The sequence below is a fragment of the Triturus cristatus genome, chromosome 3_1, assembly GCF_964204655.1.
Source record: "Triturus cristatus chromosome 3_1, aTriCri1.1, whole genome shotgun sequence".
Classification (NCBI taxonomy): Eukaryota; Metazoa; Chordata; class Amphibia; order Caudata; family Salamandridae; genus Triturus; species Triturus cristatus.
In genome coordinates, this window is record NC_140583.1 from 28244519 (window position 1) to 28267416 (window position 22898).

A 22898-nucleotide genomic window follows, 5' to 3' on the forward strand; every position below is an offset into this window, starting at 1 on the left:
TAGGAGTCCTAACTTTACTACTACTAAATTGAGAAAAATCCTAATTTTAAAGACTTGCGGTATTCACAGAAAGCATTTAGGAGTCCTAAAGTTAGGAGTCCTAACTATACTACTACTAAACTGAGAAAAATCCTAATTTTAAGGCTTTCGGTATTCACAGAAGGCATTTAGGAGTCCTAAAGTTAGGACTCCTAACTTCTGTGAATACCGAAATGAGTAAGTGCCTTCTGTGAATACCAAAATGAGTAAGTGCCTTCTGTGAATACCAAAATGGTAGTAAGTTTAGGATTTTGTCTTAAGTTAGTTCTGTGAATCGGGCCATTTGTTCCCAGTAAGGAAACATTGTGAACCTCTTACTTATGCAGCCCTTACGTCCACAATTTCTTACATTTCTTACATATATTACTATTGGCTTTGTCAATATTTGTAAAAACATGTTGCACAACAGCACTGGCTGTGGCTCAACACGGCTAAAAGTTTCCACACGTCACTGAGGAGTCGCATCTGTTTATTAGGGCATGTTCTCTGTCTTCTGAGGTTGGCACCTGTTTGTTTTTTAATATTCTGCATCTGCTGTCTCCTCACAGGTCACTGACAGGTGGTATCCGTTTGCTCTGACATTTTCCTGGACTGTCATCTCCTTGCAAGCCCTTAGGGTGTTATTTTTAGGTCTCACCTATGCAATGCTTGTGCTGTCAGGATATCTGCATAACGCTCCGCCCACTTTCCGCCCATTTTTTTATTGGTTCTGGTCCCTGTCCTTTGTAAATGGTGGCTTTTCATTGGTCTATAGGCTTAGTAGTCTCTCCTTAGTACCGCCTTGTCTCTTCTTGTAACCACCCATGAGGACACCCCCCCTGTTACATGTGTTGTTACTCCCTAAGTTTTAATTACATCCTCAAATCAGTATTTTCTTAAAAGGCTTCAGGCAAGACACACACTTGGTCCTAGGCTAGGCTGGCAGTGGTTACTTCGCTCACTAGAACATCTCACATTTATATGAGACCGTCTATAAATTTCCCTCCATCAGTACAGCCTCATCTGAAATTAATGTAATAATTATTTTGTCACATTTCAAAGCTTCTAATTATATATATGGACATAGCTATGTGAATGTACTCGTAGTACCGTCTTGCTTGCAATGCATTATGGGTATGGTGGATTTACCATATCTTCTGCAGGGTGCAGTACCATATGTGACCAAAAGAGGTCCGCAGTGCTGGTGCCTTGCTCACTAGGTACTTCTAGGACCAGTTTGCGGTACTGCACCGAGACATGCAGTGCTGGTGTCTTGCTCACTAGGGACTTCTAGGGCCAGTTTGCGGTACTGCACCGAGACATGCAGTGCTGGTGTCTTGCCCACTAGGGACTTCTAGGGCCAGTTTGCGGTACTGCAACGAGACATGCAGTGCTTGTGCCTTGCTTACAAGGGACCTCTACGAGCAGCTTGCGGTACTGCACTGAGACATGCAGTTCTGGCGCCTTGCTCACCAGGGACCTATAGGAGCAGTTTATGGTACTGCACTAGGTCTTGCGTTACTGAAAGTATGAGCTATTGGCATTATATTATCATTTGCAACACCAGTACTTCAAACTATCAGTAATGCGAGAGCTATTGCGTTGCAAATGCTTGTTTTTTATTATGGAGTGATCTGTGCCTCCTCACAGGCACTCGAATGGTGGCATCTGTTTGTTTTGTTATGTTCTGTGTCTGCCTTCTCTTTACAGGTCATTGCAGGGTGGCATCTGTTTGTTCTGGAATCTTTTACGCCTGCTATCTCTTCATCAGTCAATAAAAGAGTTTAACTGCTTGTTCTGGAATGTTCTCTGTCTTTCGTCTCTTCACAGGTCACGGCTGGGGGGGCATCTGTTTGTTTTGGAATGTTCTTCTTCTGCCATCTCTTCACAAGTCAATTACAGGTTTTATCTGTTTGTTCTGGAATGTTCTCTGTTTGCAATCTCTTTACAGGTCAATTCAGATGGCATCTGTTAGTTCTGGAATGTTCTGTGTCTGCCATCTCTTCACAAGTCAATAAAAGGTTTTATCTGTTTCTTTTGGAATGTTCTGCATCTACAATCGCTTCACAGGTCACTGCGGGGTGGCATCTGTTTGTTCTGGAATGTTCTGCATCTGCCTACTCCACACTAGTCAATGAAAACCTTTATCTGTTTTTTTCTGGATTGTTCTGCATCTGCCGTCTCCTCACAGGCCACTGCAGGGTGGCATCTGCTTGTTCTGTAATGTTCTGCGTCTGCCATCTCTTCACAAGTCAATGAAAGTTTTTATCTGTTTGTTCTGGAATGTTCTCTGTTTGCCATCTCTTCAGAGGACACTGCAGAGTGGCATCTGTTTGTTCTAGAGTGCTCTGCGCCTGCTATCATTTCACTAGTAAATCTGTTTGTTTGGAATGTTCTGTGTCTTCGCTCTCTTCACAGGTCACTACAGGGTGGCATTGGTTTGTTCTTGAATGTTCTGCATCTACCATCTCTTTACTAGTCAGTGAAAGACTTTATCTGTTTATTCTGGAATGTTCTGCATCTGCCCTCTCTTCACAGGCCATTGCAGGGTGACATCTGTTTGTTCAGGAATATTCTGTGCCTGACATCTCTTCACAGATTACTACAGGGTGGCATCTGTTTGTTCTGGAATGTTCTGTGTCTGCCGTCTCGTCACGCCAATGAAAGGGATTATCTGTTTTTCTGGAATGTTCTGTGTCTGCCATCCCATCACAAGCCAATGAAAGGGATTATATGTTTGTTCTGGAATGTTCTGTGTATGCTATCTCGTCACAAGCCAATGAAAGGGATTATCTGTTTGTTCTGGAATGTTCTGTGCCTGCCATCTCTTCACAAGTCAATGAAAGGTTTTATCTGTTTGTTCTGTGTCCGCAGTCTCTTCACATGTCACTGCAGGGTGGCATCTGCTTGTTCTAGAATGTTCTGTGTCTGCCATCTCTTCACAGATTACTACAGGGTGGCATCTGTTTGTTCTGGAATGTTCTGTGTCTGCCATCTCGTCACAAGCCAATGAAAGGGATTATCTGTTTGTTCTGTAATGTTCTGTGTCTGCCATCTCGTCACAAGCCAATAAAAGGGATTATCTGTTTGTTCTGGAATGTTCTGTGCTTGCCATCTCTTCACAAGTCAATGATAGGTTTTATCTGTTTGTTCTGGAATGTTCTGTGCCGTCTCTTCATAGGTCACTGCAGGGCGGCCTGTCTTCTGGAATGTTCTCTGTCTGTCGTCTCTTCACAGGTCACTGCAGAGTGGCATCTGTTGGTTCTGGAATGTTCTGCGTCTGCAATCTCCTCGCAAGTCAGTGAAAGGTTTTATCTGTTTGTTCTTGAATGTTTTGCGTCTGCCATCTCTTCACAAGTCAAGGTAAGGTTTTATCTGTTTGTTCTGGAATGTTCTGCATCTACAATCTCCTCACAAGTCAGTGAAAGGTTTTATCTGTTTGTTCTTGAATGTTCTGCATCTGCCGTGTCTTCACAGGTCACTGCAGAGTGGCATCTGTTTGTTCTGGAATGTTCTGCATCTGCAATCTCCTCACAAGGCAGTGAAAGGTTTTATCTGTTTGTTCTTGAATGTTCTGTATCTGCCATCTCTTCACAAGTAAATGTAAGGTTTTATCTGTTTGTTCTTGAATGTTTTGCATGCGCCATCTCTTCACAAGTAAATGAAAGGTTGTATCTGTTTGTTCTGGAATATTCTGCGTCTGCAATCACCTCACAAGTCAGTGAAAGGTTTTATCTGTTTGTTCTGGAATGTTCTGCATCTGCAATCTCCTCACAAGTCAGTGAAAGGTTTTATCTGTTTGTTCTGGAATGTTCTGCGTCTGCAATCTCCTCACAAGTCAGTGAAAGGTTGTATCTGTTTGTTCTTAAATGTTCTGCGTCTGCCATCTCTTCACAAGTCAATGAAAGGTGTTATCTGTTTGTTCTGGAATGTCCTGCATCTACAATCTCCTCACAAGTCAGTGAAAGGTTTTATCTGTTTGTTCTGGAATGTTCTGCGTCTGCAATCTCCTCACAAGTCAGTGAAAGGTTGTGTCTGTTTGTTCCTGAATGTTCTGCATCTGCCATGAAAAATGAAATGAAATGAAAAATGGGTTTTTATAGAGCGCGTGTTTGCCGTGGCGTCTTAGCGCTTGCTACCGTTAAGGTTGATCCGGGAAATCAAACCCCCGAAGGAGTGCACGCAAATAACCAAGTTTTAAGTCCCTTCCTAAATTGTAGCAGGTTGTTTTGAGTTCTAAGATGCAGAGGCATAGAGTTCCATAGCTTTGGGACCAAGTATCGAAAACTTCTGCCCCCCCATTTCAACGTCTTTACTCTTGGGACTGCAAGCAAATACGCTGAAGCGGAACGGAGGCATCTCTGTGGAGTGTATCGCTTACAGTATTGACCAATCTGCGCGGGTCACGTTCCATGCAGACTCTTGTGTAACATACACATTGACATAAACTGGATCCTAGCCGATATGGGCAACCAGTGTAGTTGTTCTTGAGTAATTAGACTAATAGAACTAAATTTGGGTAGTTCTAATAGTAACCGGGCCGCCACGTTCAGCAGGGTCTGAAGTTTATGAATCACACTTTTTTTTGCTCCAATGTAGAGTGAATTACAGTAATCAATTTTGACAGGATCAGCGCCGTAACAACCATTTTTCTCAGAGACATAGGAATAAAAGGAAGAATTTTCCTAAGAATTTTAAGTGTATAAAAACAAGAAGAGGTAATGCTGTTGACCTGGTCAGATAAGGAAAGATGGTCATCGATCAGGACTGCAAGATTTTTTACCTTCTTTACGGGCTGGGGGCATGGCCCTGATGTCTCGGGCCACCAATTGGAGTTCCAAAGTAAAATGCCCCTTCCGAACATGACCACTTACGTCTTCCCGGTGTTCAATTTTAAACAATTGTTCTGCATCCAGCAAATAATCTGGCTCATGCAGAGTTTAAAACGTTCTGCCACAGTCTCTGGATTGGCGGTTAATGAGACAACAATTTGCTTGTCATCTGCGTAACATATGGCCTTGAAACCAAAGGAACGAATAAGTTTAGCCAGTGGGGTAACATATATATTGAATAGGGTGGGCGAAAGGGCTGATCCCTGAGGCACCCCACATGGCATAACAAAATGGCAAGATTTGTGCTCATCTAACATCACAGCTTGTTGCCTGTTAGTCAAATAGGAACGAAGAGTATCTGCAGCTTTATCAGTAATCCCTATATCCGCCAACCGCTGGAGAAGTGTGCGGTGGTCCACCGTATCAAACGCGGCGCATAAATCAAGCCTTTCCACCCTGGTCTAGTTGCATACGTAGACTTTCAGTGGCTGCAATTAATGCAGATTCGGTGCTATGCCGTGGCCTAAAATCATGTTGTGCTGCATCCAGTTTGCCATTGGATTCTATAAAGGACCGCAGTTCCTCATTTAGTACCTTTTCAAGTACTTTAGAAGGAAATTGTAAACAGGTAATAGGACGATAGTTAGCGACTTCCAAGGGATCAAGAGTTGGTTTTTGTAAAATAGATTTTATCAAGGAGTTTTTCCAATCCACCGGAAAATGTCCTGAGTTAAGAATGTTATTCAGTAGGGGTGTCATATTTTTGGCTATGGTATGGGAAACCATGTGAAGGACCGTAACTGGACATGGATTCAAAGGAGAACCTGATTTAATTGCCAGGATAGTTTTTTCAACTCTATCCTGTGTAAGGGGACAAAACTCTTTTAACCCCTTCGCTGCTGCGGACATTCCGCTGCAGCGCTGGGGGGGGCAGGGGGGCAGCGCGGTGGGCCTGTGCTCATGACGGAGCCGCTCCGTCATGAGCCACGGTTGAGCTGTGCTCATGACGGAACGGTTCCGTCATGACTCCGCCCATTTGCGTTGTCCCCCCGCACAGGCGGGGAAACAGCGCCGCGTAGGCGGAGCGGCCGCCAACGGTCGTGTCATGACGGAACCGTTCCGTCATGAGCACACGGCAACCGTGGCTCATGACGGAACGGTTCCGTCATGAGCGGGGAAGGGGTTAAAGAAGCCATCTCTTCACAAGTCAATGTAAGGTTTTATCTGTTTGTTCTTGAATGTTTTGCGAGTGCCATCTCTTCACAAGTCAATGTAAGGTTTTATCTGTTTGTTCTGGAATGTTCTGCATCTGCAATCTCCTCACAAGTCAGTTAAAGGTTTTATCTGTTTGTTCTGGAATGTTCTGCGTTTGCAATCTCCTCACAAGTCAGTGAAAGGTTTTATCTGTTTGTTCTGCAATGTTTTGTGTGTGCCATCTCTTCACAAGTCAATGTAAGGTTTTATCTGTTTGTTCTGGAATGTTCTGCATCTGCAATCTCCTCACAAGTCAGTTAAAGGTTTTATCTGTTTGTTCTGGAATGTTCTGCGTTTGCAATCTCCTCACAAGTCAATGAAAGGTTTTATCTGTTTGTTCTGGAATGTTCTGTGCCTGCCATCTCTTCACAAGTCAATGAACGGTTTTATCTGTTTGTTCTGGAATGTTCTGCGTCTGCCATCTCTTCACAAGTCAATTAAAGGTTTTATCTGTTTGTTCTGGAATGTTCTGTGCCTGCCATCTCTTCACAAGTCAATGAACGGTTTTTTCTGTTTGTTCTGGAATGTTCTGTGCCTGCCATCTCTTCACAAGTCAATGAAAGGTGTTATCTGTTTGTTCTGCAATGTTCTGTGCCTGCCATCTCTTCACAAGTCAATGAAAGGTGTTATCTGTTTGTTCTGGAATGTTCTGCGTTTGCAATCTCCTCACAAGTCAGTGAAAGGTTTTATCTGTTTGTTCTTGAATGTTTTGCGAGTGCCATCTCTTCACAAGTCAATGTAAGGTTTTATCTGTTTGTTCTGGAATGTTCTGCATCTGCAATCTCCTCACAAGTCAGTTAAAGGTTTTATCTGTTTGTTCTGGAATGTTCTGCGTTTGCAATCTCCTCACAAGTCAATGAAAGGTTTTATCTGTTTGTTCTGGAATGTTCTGTGCCTGCCATCTCTTCACAAGTCAATGAACGGTTTTATCTGTTTGTTCTGGAATGTTCTGCGTCTGCCATCTCTTCACAAGTCAATTAAAGGTTTTATCTGTTTGTTCTGGAATGTTCTGTGCCTGCCATCTCTTCACAAGTCAATGAACGGTTTTTTCTGTTTGTTCTGGAATGTTCTGTGCCTGCCATCTCTTCACAAGTCAATGAAAGGTGTTATCTGTTTGTTCTGCAATGTTTTGTGTGTGCCGTCTCTTCACAAGTCAATGAACGGTTTTATCTGTTTGTTCTGGAATGTCCTGCATCTACAATCTCCTCACAAGTCAGTGAAAGGTGTTATCTGTTTGTTCTGGAATGTTCTGTGCCTGCCATCTCCTCACAAGTCAGTGAAAGGTTGTATCTGTTTGTTCTGCAATGTTCTGTGCCTGCCATCTCTTCACAAGTCAATGAAAGGTGTTATCTGTTTGTTCTGGAAGGCTCTGTCTGCGCTGGCGCTGGGTGATGCCAGCTCGTTTTGCAAAGTGTGACCGGCCAATTAGTAGTGAAGACAAAAGATTTAATTGGTCTAATGTTGGAGAGAGGGATTGGATTTCGCTGCACATTAATGATCTCCGGCACTCAGGCACGAGCCGGATAAAGAGAGACATAAACAGAGCGATGGAAGGTGTGGGAAGAGGAGGTGCCCTCGCTGCCCTGGTGCCAGCTCCTCGTAGTGCCCTCTGGTGCCCGTTTGTCACACTGCCCGCCTGTGCCGCTGCTAACACTGCCTCTCAATGCCAGTCAAGAGAGAATGCAGACAAGAAAACAGCCCCCTCCTTTGTGTTTTGTTTTGCAGTTTTACAGCGCTTCGGGGCGCTTTACATGAGCACCAGTGACAAGGCACAAGGACATCCCTGAGGCAGCGAGCGAGCGTAGCCAGGGACCCCCCATCCCCGGAGAGCGTCAAAGAGAGCTGGTGCTCCGGGGATGTTCTGCTGCTGACAACCGCTTTCAAAGGCTCTGTAACACTAGAGTTTTTAAAAAATGTCCCCAAACAAAGAACTGGCTTTCAGTGGCGTCTGAAATGATACAAAAAGTATTTCCAGTATGAGGCGACATAAAGATTTCCTTCCCTTCGTCGCCCTTTTTCTACTTTTCCTTCCATCTATGATTTTTTCCCTCTTTCCCGCCTCCATACTTTTTGTTTCCTTTCTGTCTCGCTCTCTCCTTTCGTCATAGTATCCGTACATTCTCTGCCGCTGACCGCGGACCCCGCAGGGGGCCACTCGGCGGTCGGCGCCTTAGTGGCCCCGGGGCCCCGGTCACCCCTCCCCACTCTCTCCTTCGGGGGGGGGGGGGGCAGGGACTCTGACTGGTGCCCCCCCTTCCGTGTCAGGGCCGGAAGTGACGCGCAAGGCGCGTCACTTCCGGGCCCAGGTGTGAGGGGGAGGCTATTTAGCCTTCCCCCACCCTCACTGGCGACCACTTTGTCGCCCACCTCGCTTGCAGCCCTGGATTGACAGTCAGGAGCTTTGTCTTTTCACAGATGCCTCAGGCAGGGAAGGTTTCGGGGCTATCTTGGGTGAGGAATGGTGCGCTCAGGGATGGCCCAATGTTTGGCGCAGGCGTAGGATCACCAAAAATGTTACTGTGCTGGAGCTCTTCCCGATTGTTGTTGCATTACACCTATGGCCGGCGGCATTGTCAGACAGAAAGGTGGTGTTCTGGTCTGACAACATGGCGGTCGTTCAGGCAATTAACAACCAGTCCGCCAGGTGCCAGCTGGTGCTGTGCTTACTAAGGGAATTGGTCCGGGCATGCCTGCGCATCAATGTGGAGTTTAAAGCCAGGCACATTGAGGGGATTCAAAATGTGGCAGCTGACGCTCTTTCTCGTTTTCAGTGGCTCCGATTCAGGGAGGCCTGGCCGCGGGCGAGAGCGCAGATGACCCCATTCCCGGACCATCTATGGAGGATCCTGCAGTGGGACTGAGCCTGAAAGCGATGGGAGAAAGAGCTCTGGCCCCAGGTACCAGAAAGCGTTACAGCGCCCACATGGCAACATTCAGAGCAACTTCTGTAGCGCTGGGTACTTCAGGGGCTGCGTTGGTGTCCCAGGTCCGAGCATTTCTGGTGTGGGCTAGGGGACAGGGGAAAAGCCGTTCATGGGTGGGCAGTCACTTGGCAGCCGTAAGCCACGACACTAGGTTGTCTGGCGGGGCGGATCCCACTAACTCCTATCCCATCCGGGCCGCCTTGAAGGGTTGGGCTAGGGAGGAGCCCAGGGCCCCTGATAATCGAGCGCCCATTGATTTCGAAATCCTGAAAGGCATGCTAGGGGCTCTCGAGTTAGTCACCTACTCTCATTACGAGGCCACGCTGTTTTCAGCCACATTCTGCTTAGCATTTTTCGGGGCTTTCCGAGTCAGTGAGTTAGTGGCTAGGTCCAAGGTCGACTGTTCAGGGGATGCACTGGCAATTTCAGATGTGTCTATTTCCGGGTCACTGACCATTCCTTTACGCAAGTCCAAGACTGATCAGGCGGGGCGGGGGATCAGGGTGGTTCTCCAGCCCCTAGGTGACCCCAGGTTCTGCCCAGTACGATGGGTAAAGGCGTTTTTGGAGCACAGACCGCCCGGCCCTGGTTATCTGCTGTTGCATTCAAATGGTACCCCCGTAACTAGATACCAGTTCGAGCAGGTAATCAGGGCCAGTTTAGCCAGGGCGGGGCTCGCCCGGCCGGACAGAAGGTATTCCAGCCACTCCTTCCGCATTGGCGCTGCCACCGCCGCTCACCTGGCGGGATTAGAGGCCGCACAGGTGAAGAAATTAGGGCGTTGGGAATCTGATTGTTATAAGATATATGTTCGCCCGTGAGGCTGCCTTTAGTTAACGTGTTTTATGATTGTATATTGTGTATCGTTGGAATCACCCTTTCTGATTAAATAACTCGTGTGCACACCATGTCTCCTCTTTATTAGGACGAGTGGTGTGGGTGATCGGGCATTCATTTGTCACTCGGGCTGCCCAATGGGCATCGCATCGGAATTGGATGCGACACTTCTCTCAGACCAAAGTGGAATGGATGGGGGTGCCAGGGATGAGATGGTTCGAACTCAGGAATAAGATCGAGCAGAGACTAAGAGCACACGGATCCACTTTGCCCCACCTGTTGGTGATCCACCTGGGTGGGAACGACCTTGTTACCCTAGGGAGACGATTGCTGCTATTAGCCATGAAAAGAGACTTAGGGGAAATCTGCAAGCGTCTGGGCGAGTGTGAGATCGTGTGGTCGGAGATCATCCCCCGCAGGTCCTGGCGTGGGGCTAAATCCTTAGAAGCGGTAGAGCACTCCAGGAGGCGCATTAATGGAGCAATGCGTAAGTTCACGTCCCAAAGGGGTTTGGGTTTACTTCGCCATGAGATGATTCGTGGGAATGTAAAGGGGTACTTCGACTTAGATGGAGTACACCTCTCCCAAATAGGCATGGACCTGTTTTTATTGGATCTAAGCGAAGCATTGGTGAACAGAGGGTGCAGGTAAGAGCTAAGTTGGTGGGGGGCCCTGGCTGCGACGGTTAGCCGCCTCCAGGGCTGTGGCGGAGTTACAGGGCGATCTGGAAGCAGGCCGGTACAAAGGGTACCTCTGCGCGGCACCACGTGGTGCCTGAGCCAAAACGAGGAGCCTCCAGAGAGGTCCCGGAAGCCGGTCGGCGCCCCGCTAGGCCTGCGGGCGGTGGTGGGCCTGAACAACCGGGGGCTTGCTATGCGACGCTCCGCCCCGAGAGGGGGAGTGTGAGTAGAATTTCAACGGCACGTGATCGTAAAAGAATCACTTGGGGGGCAGCACTTGTGGTCTTTCCCATGCTGCCCGGCTCATCAGGCGGGCAGGTGTTGTAGTTGGCCGCCTGCCCTTGGATCGCCCGTAAGATAACCCACCTATTACATATCCTGGAATTATGTAATAAACCTGCAGCATTTGTTACCCACTTACAACTGTTTCTTGTGTTTTCATTGGGTAACCTATTTTGGGGGAGGGGGTAAGCGGGGTGCCCCTGGGGGTACTATGCCGCTGACCGCGGACCCCGCAGGGGGCCACTCGGCGGTCGGCGCCTTAGTGGCCCCGGGGCCCCGGTCACCCCTCCCCACTCTATCCTTCGGGGGGGGGGGGCAGGGACTCTGACTGGTGCCCCCCCTTCCGTGTCAGGGCCGGAAGTGACGCGCAAGGCGCGTCACTTCCGGGCCCAGGTGTGAGGGGGAGGCTATTTAGCCTTCCCCCACCCTCACTAGCGACCTCTTTGTCGCCCACCTCGCTTTTCCCTCCCTACCGCTTACCCGGCGTAGGTGTGTTTGAGTGGGGGGGTTTTTTCTGAGCGTTATAATATTTTCATTTTTCGTTGCAGGCGGAGTTACAGGGCGATCTGGAAGCAGGCCGGTACAAAGGGTACCTCTGCGCGGCACCACGTGGTGCCTGAGCCAAAACGAGGAGCCTCCAGAGAGGTCCCGGAAGCCGGTCGGCGCCCCGCTAGGCCTGCGGGCGGTGGTGGGCCTGAACAACCGGGGGCTTGCTATGCGACGCTCCGCCCCGAGAGGGGGAGTGTGAGTAGAATTTCAACGGCACGTGATCGTAAAAGAATCACTTGGGGGGCAGCACTTGTGGTCTTTCCCATGCTGCCCGGCTCATCAGGCGGGCAGGTGTTGTAGTTGGCCGCCTGCCCTTGGATCGCCCGTAAGATAACCCACCTATTACATATCCTGGAATTATGTAATAAACCTGCAGCATTTGTTACCCACTTACAACTGTTTCTTGTGTTTTCATTGGGTAACCTATTTTGGGGGAGGGGGTAAGCGGGGTGCCCCTGGGGGTACTATGCCGCTGACCGCGGACCCCGCAGGGGGCCACTCGGCGGTCGGCGCCTTAGTGGCCCCGGGGCCCCGGTCACCCCTCCCCACTCTATCCTTCGGGGGGGGGGGCAGGGACTCTGACTGGTGCCCCCCCTTCCGTGTCAGGGCCGGAAGTGACGCGCAAGGCGCGTCACTTCCGGGCCCAGGTGTGAGGGGGAGGCTATTTAGCCTTCCCCCACCCTCACTAGCGACCTCTTTGTCGCCCACCTCGCTTTTCCCTCCCTACCGCTTACCCGGCGTAGGTGTGTTTGAGTGGGGGGGTTTTTTCTGAGCGTTATAATATTTTCATTTTTCGTTGCAGGCGGAGTTACAGGGCGATCTGGAAGCAGGCCGGTACAAAGGGTACCTCTGCGCGGCACCACGTGGTGCCTGAGCCAAAACGAGGAGCCTCCAGAGAGGTCCCGGAAGCCGGTCGGCGCCCCGCTAGGCCTGCGGGCGGTTGTGGGCCTGAACAACCGGGGGCTTGCTATGCGACGCTCCGCCCCGAGAGGGGGGGTGTGAGTAGAATTTCAACGGCACGTGATCGTAAAAGAATCACTTGGGGGGCAGCACTTGTGGTCTTTCCCATGCTGCCCGGCTCATCAGGCGGGCAGGTGTTGTAGTTGGCCGCCTGCCCTTGGATCGCCCGTAAGATAACCCACCTATTACATATCCTGGAATTATGTAATAAACCTGCAGCATTTGTTACCCACTTACAACTGTTTCTTGTGTTTTCATTGGGTAACCTATTTTGGGGGAGGGGGGTAAGCGGGGTGCCCCTGGGGGTACTATGTCTGTCTCCATTGCTGTTGCTCCAATGCAGCCTCCAGCCCCCCCCCCCACCCCTTAGCTCTGGCATGGCATTCTAATGGCATTTTATGTTTGAGCCTGGCCATAAACAGTAGGAAGGCGGGAGCCCATGGAACAGGGATGACACTTTCACTGTGTCCTGGCCCGCCCGCTGGGCCCGTGGGCCCAAGGCCAGCCCTGCGGTAGCTGCCGGAGTGGGGGGGTTTCCCATGCCACTGGTGCCAGGTCTTCATACTGCCCGTTGGAGGAGGCATTTGGGCATTGTCCTAAAACCCCAGCAGTTCAAGCCAACCGCTGCCAGCTTCTCACCATGACAACCGGTGAAAATCTATCACGAATGCCAGCGTCTCACAAGGTATATTAAACATAAGGGCGACTGGAGGCGCATATAGGTCCAGCATACATGCCCCTAGGGTATATGTATTAGATCATGGGTCTGCAGTGCCTTGGGCATGTAGAGAAGAGAAGTAGAGGACTGGTCGGTGTAAATTAAATGTGCAGAAGTGGGAGAGGCCGTCACCCACTTTGAGATTTGGGGCCCTCACACACCCGGCTTCATCCTAGGGCAGCTCCCCGTCAGGCCGGAGCTGCAATGCCTGACGGTCACCCTATAAGGGGCTCTTTGTCTGAGATCTTTTATTCCCAAAGCCGTAAGGTGCGGTGCAAGTATAGAGCCTCTTGGTGTAGATAAGTGTAAAGTGTGTGAGTGAGAAGTGAGGGGGATTATAAAATAGGACACAGTGGTACTCAAAATGAATTTGAATCAGTGAGTCCACTTGCTTCAGTTAAAATTTAGAATGGCAACCCACTGATGTAATGTTCAGCTCAGAGAAAGAGCGCCTCATAGGGTGCCCGTCAGGCTTTGCAGCACCAGCCTGGGGAGGAGCTGCCCTATGATGAAGCATGGCACCCAGCCGGGTGTGTGAGGGATCGAGTTCCTAAAGTGGGAGACACCCTCTACCCCTTTTGGACATTAATTTATACCGACCAGTCCTCTACTATTCTCCTCTACATTTCCAAGGAACTGCCGACCCTTGTGCTAATAGCATCTCACAAGGCCAAGAGACGCAAGCTTCCCAAAGTGACAACCAATGTCAGCTTCTCAAACTGCTCAGAAATGCCAGCTTCTCATGGATGTAGCCTAACGGCTAGAGTGGGTGACGTCAAATCTGGGGAACCAGGCTCGAGTCTCGGCAACGACGCTCAACATCCTGTGATTCTGGGCAAATCATTTCATCTCCCTGTGCCTAACAAAAATGAATGTGTGCTTATATAACGCAACTGGTGCTCATGTAAAGTGCTCTGATACCCAATACCTTTGGGTCAAGTTCGCGCTATATAAAACTCCGGAAAAAAAAGGGTCAGCTTCTTACACTGCCCACGAGTGTCAGCTTCTCAAACTGCTCAGAAATGCAAGCTTATCACTCACACTGACAAGTAGCAAATTGTAGTGCCTTCAATGGAGTTGTGGCGTGGCCAGCTTCATTTAAGGCACAGAGGTCCTGTGAGTACCTCTTCATATGGTTGGTGGGCCTCCATCATGGGAGTGGAGGCAGTGGCCTCCACTGAGCTGGCAGGCCACCAGGCAGCCAGCCAAGCTCCAAAGGGGCCTGCTTGCATTCCTTCTGCTGTGTACTTGGTCAGAAGATGCTTTAAGAGGTTATCTGCCTCTCATTCTGCTGTGTCTGAAATTGTTCTAAAACTACAATTTCGAAAAGTGCTGGTCTAAATCAGAAGTGTGGGTGGGCGTGGCTTGAAGCTCACGGAAGATGGCGGCGTCCTGGTAGACCTGTGGGAGTCAGCACTGAATATGAGCACTTTTGTAGCTCTCCCTGCAACGTCTGGTAGTCCAGAGGGAGCGATGGAGATGCGGGGAGACCCAAAGCCGTTTTTTCCCGCTCTGTGTCTTTTTATTCGGCTGCAAAGTCTTTGTTCCTGCTGACAGCTCGGATCACCTCACGGTGCTGGCCGCCATTTTGTGTGTGCAGCTGCTCCGCCAGAGAATGTTCTCTCTTTGTGATGAAGTGAACTCCGTTGGGTGTCATTAATTATTTATTTCTCATGACGACTGATGCTGATGACGGTACTTTGTCCTGCTCTGCCCCTGCTTTTTCTCTTTTATCTTGTGTATTACCTTTAACCTGTTTCTTCATGGCTTTTCCTCGCACTTTCATCAGGATGGTGGTTTTCTCCTCATAACTTTCGTCTGTTTGGGCAGTAATGAGATATTTTTCTCAAGCATAACACTGGAGTGTATGCTTTTACGTTGAGAAGCTGGATTTTGGCGATTTTTGTGTTTTTGATAATTGCCTCCCCATATTCCAGTACATACATGGGACGTTTAAAAAAAGTGAATTCCTCACTTCCACCCTGGACTCATAAGCTCATTAAGAACTCCACCATTTTCTCAAAATTGTCATTTTAGTGTTTACATTTCTTCTTTTTATTGTTTTTTATGAATTGTTGAATTTTTTACTTTTAAAAATGTCCTCATGTCCTTAAAAATCATTTTTAGGAATGTTAGAGAATTAAACTCTCCTATCAAACGACAATGTGTTTTAGCCACTCGTCTTATCTGGGTGCTAATATATCTTTAATTCAGGAGTCCCACCTTACAGTACAGGAATCCTTAACATTGAAGAGGGGGTGGGTAGGTGATGTCTTCTTTTCCCCAGGTGAGGGTAAAAGGAACAGGGTTATTACTTTATGTCATAAATCGTTATGTGTTAAGCTGATTTCCCAGGAATCTGATTATGTAGGTAGATGACTCTATACTAATCTATTGATTGGGAAGGTTTCAGACTCGTTGTTGAAAATTTATGCCCCCACTGTCAATGACTCCCATTTTTGGTCTGGCCTGAATCAAATTCTTGTAAATCACCCTGAAGAGAATTTTATTCTGGCTGGTGATTGTAACCAAATAGTAGATCCTTTTATCGATCGTAACTATAGGTTTACTTTTATTCCAAATAAAACTCACAAACGTTTTTTCCATACTATTAAGCAATGGAAATTAACAGATGCCTGGTGACTCTGCAACCCCACTTTGAGAAAATACACTTACTTCTCCCCTGTTCATCAAACTCAATCTCGTATTGACTACTTTTTTGTATAACATAATATCTCACAATCCCTATGTTCAGCAGATATTGGATCAATTTTAATATCTGATCATGCCCCTGTTTCCTTTCAGTTGTATTTACCTTTTTGCTCTCGTACTCCTTGCAGATGGTGCTTTAATAACTCACTCCTTTTAAATCCCAATTTCACCTCCGCCTTTGAGTTGTTTTTTTCGTGATTATTTTCACGTTAATCAAACAGATAACATCCCTTTTCATGGTATCTGGGATACCTTTAAATCAAGCGCACGTGACTTTATTATCACCTATGTTTCTTAAAAAAAGGAGAGCATCCCACATTCACCCAATTGGCCCTTTTGGCATAGATGAAGAGACTGGAACATCCCTTTTATACATCCAAATCAAAAGAGTATTTATGAGAACTTATTTGTACCAAACTCCAGTTTAACAAAGAATCTACCGATAATGCTTCTCTGTTTTTGCTAAAGTCTAGTGCAAAGTTCTACGGTGGTCAGAATAAGTTGGGCAAATTATTAGCGAATTACCTTAAGGTTAAGAACAAAACATTTAATATGGAATCAATTATTGATGCAACTCAAACTCCAAGATAGAAGGACTCTGAAATTTTGCATGGATTGGTTCAGTACTACGGTTCTTTATATAGACCTGACAATGTAACCTTTGACCTAAACATTTCTCAATATCTTTCATGTATTCTTAGACCTGCAGATAAATGTATTGACCTTTCATTGCTGGAAGCTGATGTATAGCAATCTGAATTACACGCTGCATTGAACACGCTAAAAAAAAAGAAAAAAAGCCCCTGGTCCTGATGGATTTACTGCTGAATTTTATTCACATTTTGCCAAGTTACTTCTCCCCAAATTACATAATGTTCTAACTCTTTCTGGCTCTCTGGTTCTTCTTCGGGTTACTTTTAGGATGCTTTATTTTGCCTTATCCCTAAGGAAGGTGAAGACCCATATTTTTGCAAAAATAGCAGGCCTACCTCGCTAGTCAACGTTGATCATCAAATATTTTCTAAAGCTTTAGCTCTGAGACGTGATTCCTATCTTCCGGATTCGCTGGGAAGGGAGCAATCTGGGTTTGTCAAAGGACGCTATCTTACTGATAATAGTCACCTATTTTTTTTATATTCTTTCTAAATCTTCTCTTAAATCTTAGTCTATTGCGGCAATTGTTTTAAACACAGAGAAGGCATTCAATCGAGTCTATTGGCCCTTTGTCTTTCATACTCTATGTTGGTTTGGCTTTGGCCTCAAAAGCATTTCCCTCATTTCTCTCTTGTACTCTGCCCCAAGATCGGCTATTAGTGCTAATGGCCACACCTCTTTTTATTTCTCTTTAGAAAGGGGTGTTAATCGAAGTTGTCCACTTTCCCCTTTTCTTTTTAATTTAGCATTAGAGCCTTTTCTTTCCCGGTTGCGATAGAATCATGATATTCATGGATTTACCTTTAAGGGTTTGCAGATCAAATTTGCAGCATTTGCCGATTACGTCTTAATGTTCCTTTCCCAGCCCCTTTCGTCATTGCGTTTTTTTGCAAGAAGTTGCCTCATATAGTAACGTTTCTGGTAATAAATTGAATGATGAGAAATGCAAAACACTACCCTTGACTAAATTTACATTTAAAGAAGATTTCGCTATGTCCAACTTTACATGGAATCCTCAGCACATCAAATATCTTGGTCTGTGGTTTGCTCCCTCTTTTTCCTCTTCAGTTTCTCTGAATTTTTAAAAAAATGGAAACATAAATTAACCACTTTAACTACTAGATGGCATCCTCTGCACCTTTCTTGGTGGGGTCGTTGGGCTTCCACTAAAATGACGCTGATCCCCATTATATTGCTTACCATATCTAATCTCCCGCTGTCCGTTCCCCTTAAACACTTCCGGAAGACTAACTCTATCCTTGTTTCGTTCCTTTGGAATCAGAAAACATCTTGCATGTCCCTTCTTAAATTATCTCATCCAAAATCAGAAGCGGGGAGGGGGTTCAATTCCCAGATTTTCCTAAGTATCACAAGGCATTCTCATTACGCCAATCTTCTAGGTGGCTCTCCAATTCCACATTGATGTGCCCATTATGGTTTGAAGTGGAAAATACTTTTCTCCTCCCCTTCTCATTTAAGGAATATTTATCCTTCACTCGCAAGCCACAAAATGTCTTTCTACACCTATTCTTAAGCATTCGTGTACATTACTAGGCTCCATTGTTCATAATCCTTCCATGGACATTGATACCTTCCTCAGATTTACCATTTGGAATAATAGGGCTATATTAATTAATAATAAGTCTATTTACTGGAAAGCCTGGAGAAATAAACATTTAATTTAGGTGCACCAACTTTTTGAGCACTTTTTAATCCTTTTCCCAAGTTTGTCGTCAATTTGATCTTCCTTTGGTGTTTGAGAGCAAATATAAAAATGTGCACAATGCCCTTTGTAATGCGCATGAACAATGTCAGCTCTCTTTATCTTTGTCATCTTCTCCCATTAATCACTGGTCCAGTCTGTTGCATTCTACTCCCAAAGTGTCTACTATTTATTCCAACTTACTCTCATCTGATTCCAATAGGAGTTAAACAAAGGTGGAGCTATTTTGGGAGTCCGATTTAGAGGTTAATTGGTCAATTCTTCTCTGGACTAAAGTCTGGACCAAGATCAGGAAATCATCTATGGTGGCAAATACTACACAGGACCTTTTCTTTATTTATAACAGACTTTTACCAACTCCTGCACTTTTACATACAACTAATTGTGCAACACCTGACACATGTTGGACATGTCCCTTGACACAGGAGGATTTAAAACATCTACTTTTTACATGCCCTTCTGTCCTATGCTTCTGGAAACAGGTTTGGGCTCAGATTAACTTACTTTTTTCAGACTACAGTCCCCTTTTCTTACTCTGCCATCTTCCTAGGTAGTCTATCTGAAGGTTGGCACTCACTCTAACGTGACATATGTATTTTGATTCTATTGTTGCGGCTGCATTTCAGCAGATCACCAAGAATTGGAAAGATTGTACTAAATTGTCTTTCCAGGCTTGGTGGTTTGTGGTTTGCTGTAACCATAGACTGGACACAAGCTACGTTTCCCCCATGTCTTTAATGCTGAAGCGCCAGTTCTTGTGGACTCCCGTCACACAGTTCTTAGATGACAGTGCACAACGTTCCTTTGCACGTACACATATTCATCAAGAAGTCCCTCAACCTCCCTGACCGTCCTCTTATTTCTGCTTAATATAATTAAGTTTACTATTTGTTAACATAGTTATGTATGCAATTCATATGTTATTCACTTATTTTCTCTTCTATTTGTACAATCAAACTCTTATTGTTGCAGAATGTGTATAGTCTTTATTTTACATAGATTAATTGAACTGTTTAGATATGTCTTTTTTTAACAAATGTATTTATTGAATATAAAGTTTATGCAGTGTACAGAACAGTGACCATAGGAAATGGATGAAGAAAACACTGTAGAATACAGTTCCGCTTCACAAACAATTGGCACATTAGATCACAAGACTTACATCACTAGCCGCCCAAATGTGGGAACTCTTGCACAATCTGGTGTCAGGACCGCCCCCCGCCCACCCTCCCCTTCTTGGCTTTCAAGCCCCTATAGGCGACCCATTGGTGCCATACTTTCTCACATTTTTTTGGGCAGCCTGTGGAAATATGGATTTTTCTGGTCAGTTATGTCCCCTATCTTGGACCCCAACGGTTCTATGTGCATGTTACAAGTACATGTATGTTCCCTCCAGTTCCAGTTATGAAGACGCAAATACATGTGCGTCCACCGTCAACATGTCCTCTGTCAGATCCGCCATGAATAGGCCGGATATTCCATTCCTAAATATGAAAGGCCACCGGCTTTATATGGCTCAGTTACTCCATTTTACAGTCTAGGCAAGTAGGCCCTGATTCTGTCATTAAACTCTTCTTGCCTTCTGCCTCTGAAAACTCCAGTCTGAGCCTGCATCTGTGACCATGAACTTTGTCTCATTCTCTGCGCGGCTCACGAAGCCTGACATCAGCCTATTCTCTGCCAAGAACTGTATTTCACCTTCGAATTATCTACCTCCCCCCTCAGCCGATGCATTCCTGCCTAGTAGTTTAAGTAAACATTCTTCCAGTTACCAAGCAAGCAAGCATTCTTCCAGTTGTCCTCATGCAAGTAACTCATAGCCCTGTTACCATGGAATATTCCTACCCCCTCGCATTTAGTGTAGACACTTAGACGCTTGTACACGCACGCACAGTCAGTATAGAATAGATTCTGTCCGAGAGTCCTTCTTTCGTGGATAACATAGTTCTTTAAACATAGGATGTTAGATATGATTTGGGATTAGGTTGACTTGACCCCCCAGACTTCTTGTCTCCACATGTAGAGCTAAATGTCAAGTCCCCTTCACCCCCTAGTTACACGTCAATTACACGTCATGTTGCTGCGCGCGCATCTATGCCAAGTATTATCTTATAGATCCACCTATATGTGACATCATAACCAATTACGTTCCTTTTTACTCCTTATTACACCCATTTTTGGTTACGCAGATAAATCGTCATTTTCCTTATCAATTGTTACGCCTACTGCATTCGCTTCATTGTAATGTATGATCTATAAAAGTCATTTCATGTCAATAATGTATGTACTTCACTTCCTGAACCCCTGTGGTGATGGAACTTGGAGCAACCGATTATAATCGATCACTGGAATAAAGCCCATTCCGAATCTCTAATACCACGGATTCTGCCTCTCATTTTACTGAGCTGTTTTATTATGTTTCTGTATCAAATTAAGTCCAGGTAAAGGAATTTTATTTACCACATGAATGGCGCCCGAACAGGGACACTTTCTCATCTCACGCGCCGGCGGTGCGTTGCAGGCCCGGTCTCCTGCCACAGCTGGACGGACAATAACGTGTACCAGCAGGATTTCCTGTAGCTCCCTCCGGTCAAGCGGGGGCGACTGAGGCTGCGATCAACACCCAGACGAGGCGGTGAGAAGTGCGAAGTATCCCGACCAGAGCCTAGCTGAGAGAGCAAGATCCGAGGTATACAGAAGCCCACCAGTTTCCGAAGTCCCAAGTCGAGTCCAGTTTCCGACGAGTCGAGTCGAGTCCAGTCCGGTTAAAGTTCAAGTTACCGAGGCCTTCCGTTTCCGAAGCTACCCGGTGAGTACCATTACTGGGGAGGCATTTCTGACGTGCACATAAGTTGTGCCGGTCAAGACGGGTTTGGGTACACAAATCCGGTCTGCACTGTTTTAGCAGTGTATCTGTACTGTTTAGCAGTATATCAAGTATTCCGAAGTATCTAGTTATTGTCAAAGAATTATGCTTGGTGATTAGTTATGCAGACGATCATCATTGTAGGTTATTTTAAAGGTTAAAAATGTTTAATGTTTAATGTTTAATGTGTTTAAAAAACGTCCTGCATATTGTGGTATGAATGGTTGTTCATTATTGTGCTTTTGTATTAAGTGTGTTCAAGATTAAGTATCGGATCAGTTGCCAATATGCCGTTCTTTTCGAAACTAAGACAGATCACTACAAGAAAAGGGGTTCTCGAAGAAGCCGTCCCTATTCCTCCTAGGGATACTCCAGGGCACTTCATGTATCATAAACATGGCTTAGACGCTATATTATTTCTTGATTTATGGGTAGATTACACCAAGGGATTACCAGAAAGTCAGAGGTGGCCCGCAGCGGGAACCTGGGATGCGGAGTGCATCATGAAAGTCGAGGAAGAGTTATGGAAAAGGAAGGTCAGACAGTCACAGAAAGACGCCGTTGAGTTATGGCGTAAAGAATCTCATAGACGCACAGAAAAAGCACGTAGGCAGGAAGAAAAGAATAAAGAGAGTTCAAATAAAGTTCGAGAAAATCTATTAATTGAGGAAGGTATCCGAGTGAAATCAGAACAAGTAGATAGGCAAAGAAATGCCCTTATGAATGGTATGTATCCCCTTCTGGCCGAAGGATTACCTAAGGCTACTCCAGAAAAACCGAAAGACTTGCCACCCCCATTGTTCCCAATAAAGGTACATCCTAAGGGGCATCCTAGAACCGCAGAAGATGTTTTTCTTTCCTCATATTTAGATGACGCAGCTCCCGAATATGCTAATTCCGCCCCACATAGACCGCATACCAGGGAGATCCAACGCCAAGATCCAGTACCCGTATCCCTACAGCAACAAATCGAGTCACAAGTTCCGGCAAGCACATCTGTTTCTGCATCTGTTCCTACAGCTACTTCTATAGCTGTGTCCACACCTATAGTTGCTGTGTCACGTTCAACGAATCCTTTCACACCCGACACCCCAGATGGGGCTACGGGAGGTGCTAGTAACATTTTTTCTACGCCACCCAGAATAAATAAACTTACTTTTCAAGAGTCAGCACATTCACGTACACCCAAACTCATAAGTGCCCGTACGCTGAAGGAACTTCTTATAGATTGCAGATATGACCCTGTGCCCGGTAAAGAGGACGAAATGACCCTGGCATCATTGCGTATCAGACGAGCCGCAGTGTATTTAGGGAAGTTACCAGGAATGACTGCGCATCTAGATAAAATATATCATTTTGTCCAAACAGGGCGAGATCCAGAATGTATTAACAGAGCTATGGAATACCAGAAAGTAGAGATACAGGGGGAACTGTTACGTTTCCTCATAAATTGTGTGATCAGAAATCAAGACCGACCGGGGGTAGACCCGGAAGCAATGCAAATTCTTACCAGATGGAGCCAGAATATATCAGAAGGGAGACATGATAAGCAAAATTGTATAATAGCCATGTGCCGAAAGATCCGTAAAGAAATAGAACGCCTACACGAAGAAAGATTAGAGGTAGACGAGTTCGAACAAAGCGAGGAAGAAGGGTCAGGACTGCCCGCGAGACAGTCGGACACCATAGCCTATGTAGGTAGAGGAAGATCTTGTAATAGTAACAGATGTCCTATTGACCCGATACGTCCGATATGTCCAGATAATAACAGGAATTTCCAAATACCTATAATTAATATAAGGTCTAACGAGCATTCGTTCCAAACCGCCGACAAACTACTCCGAGAACGAAGGGGTTATCATTTTCTCGATTCTATGGATGAACAAGAT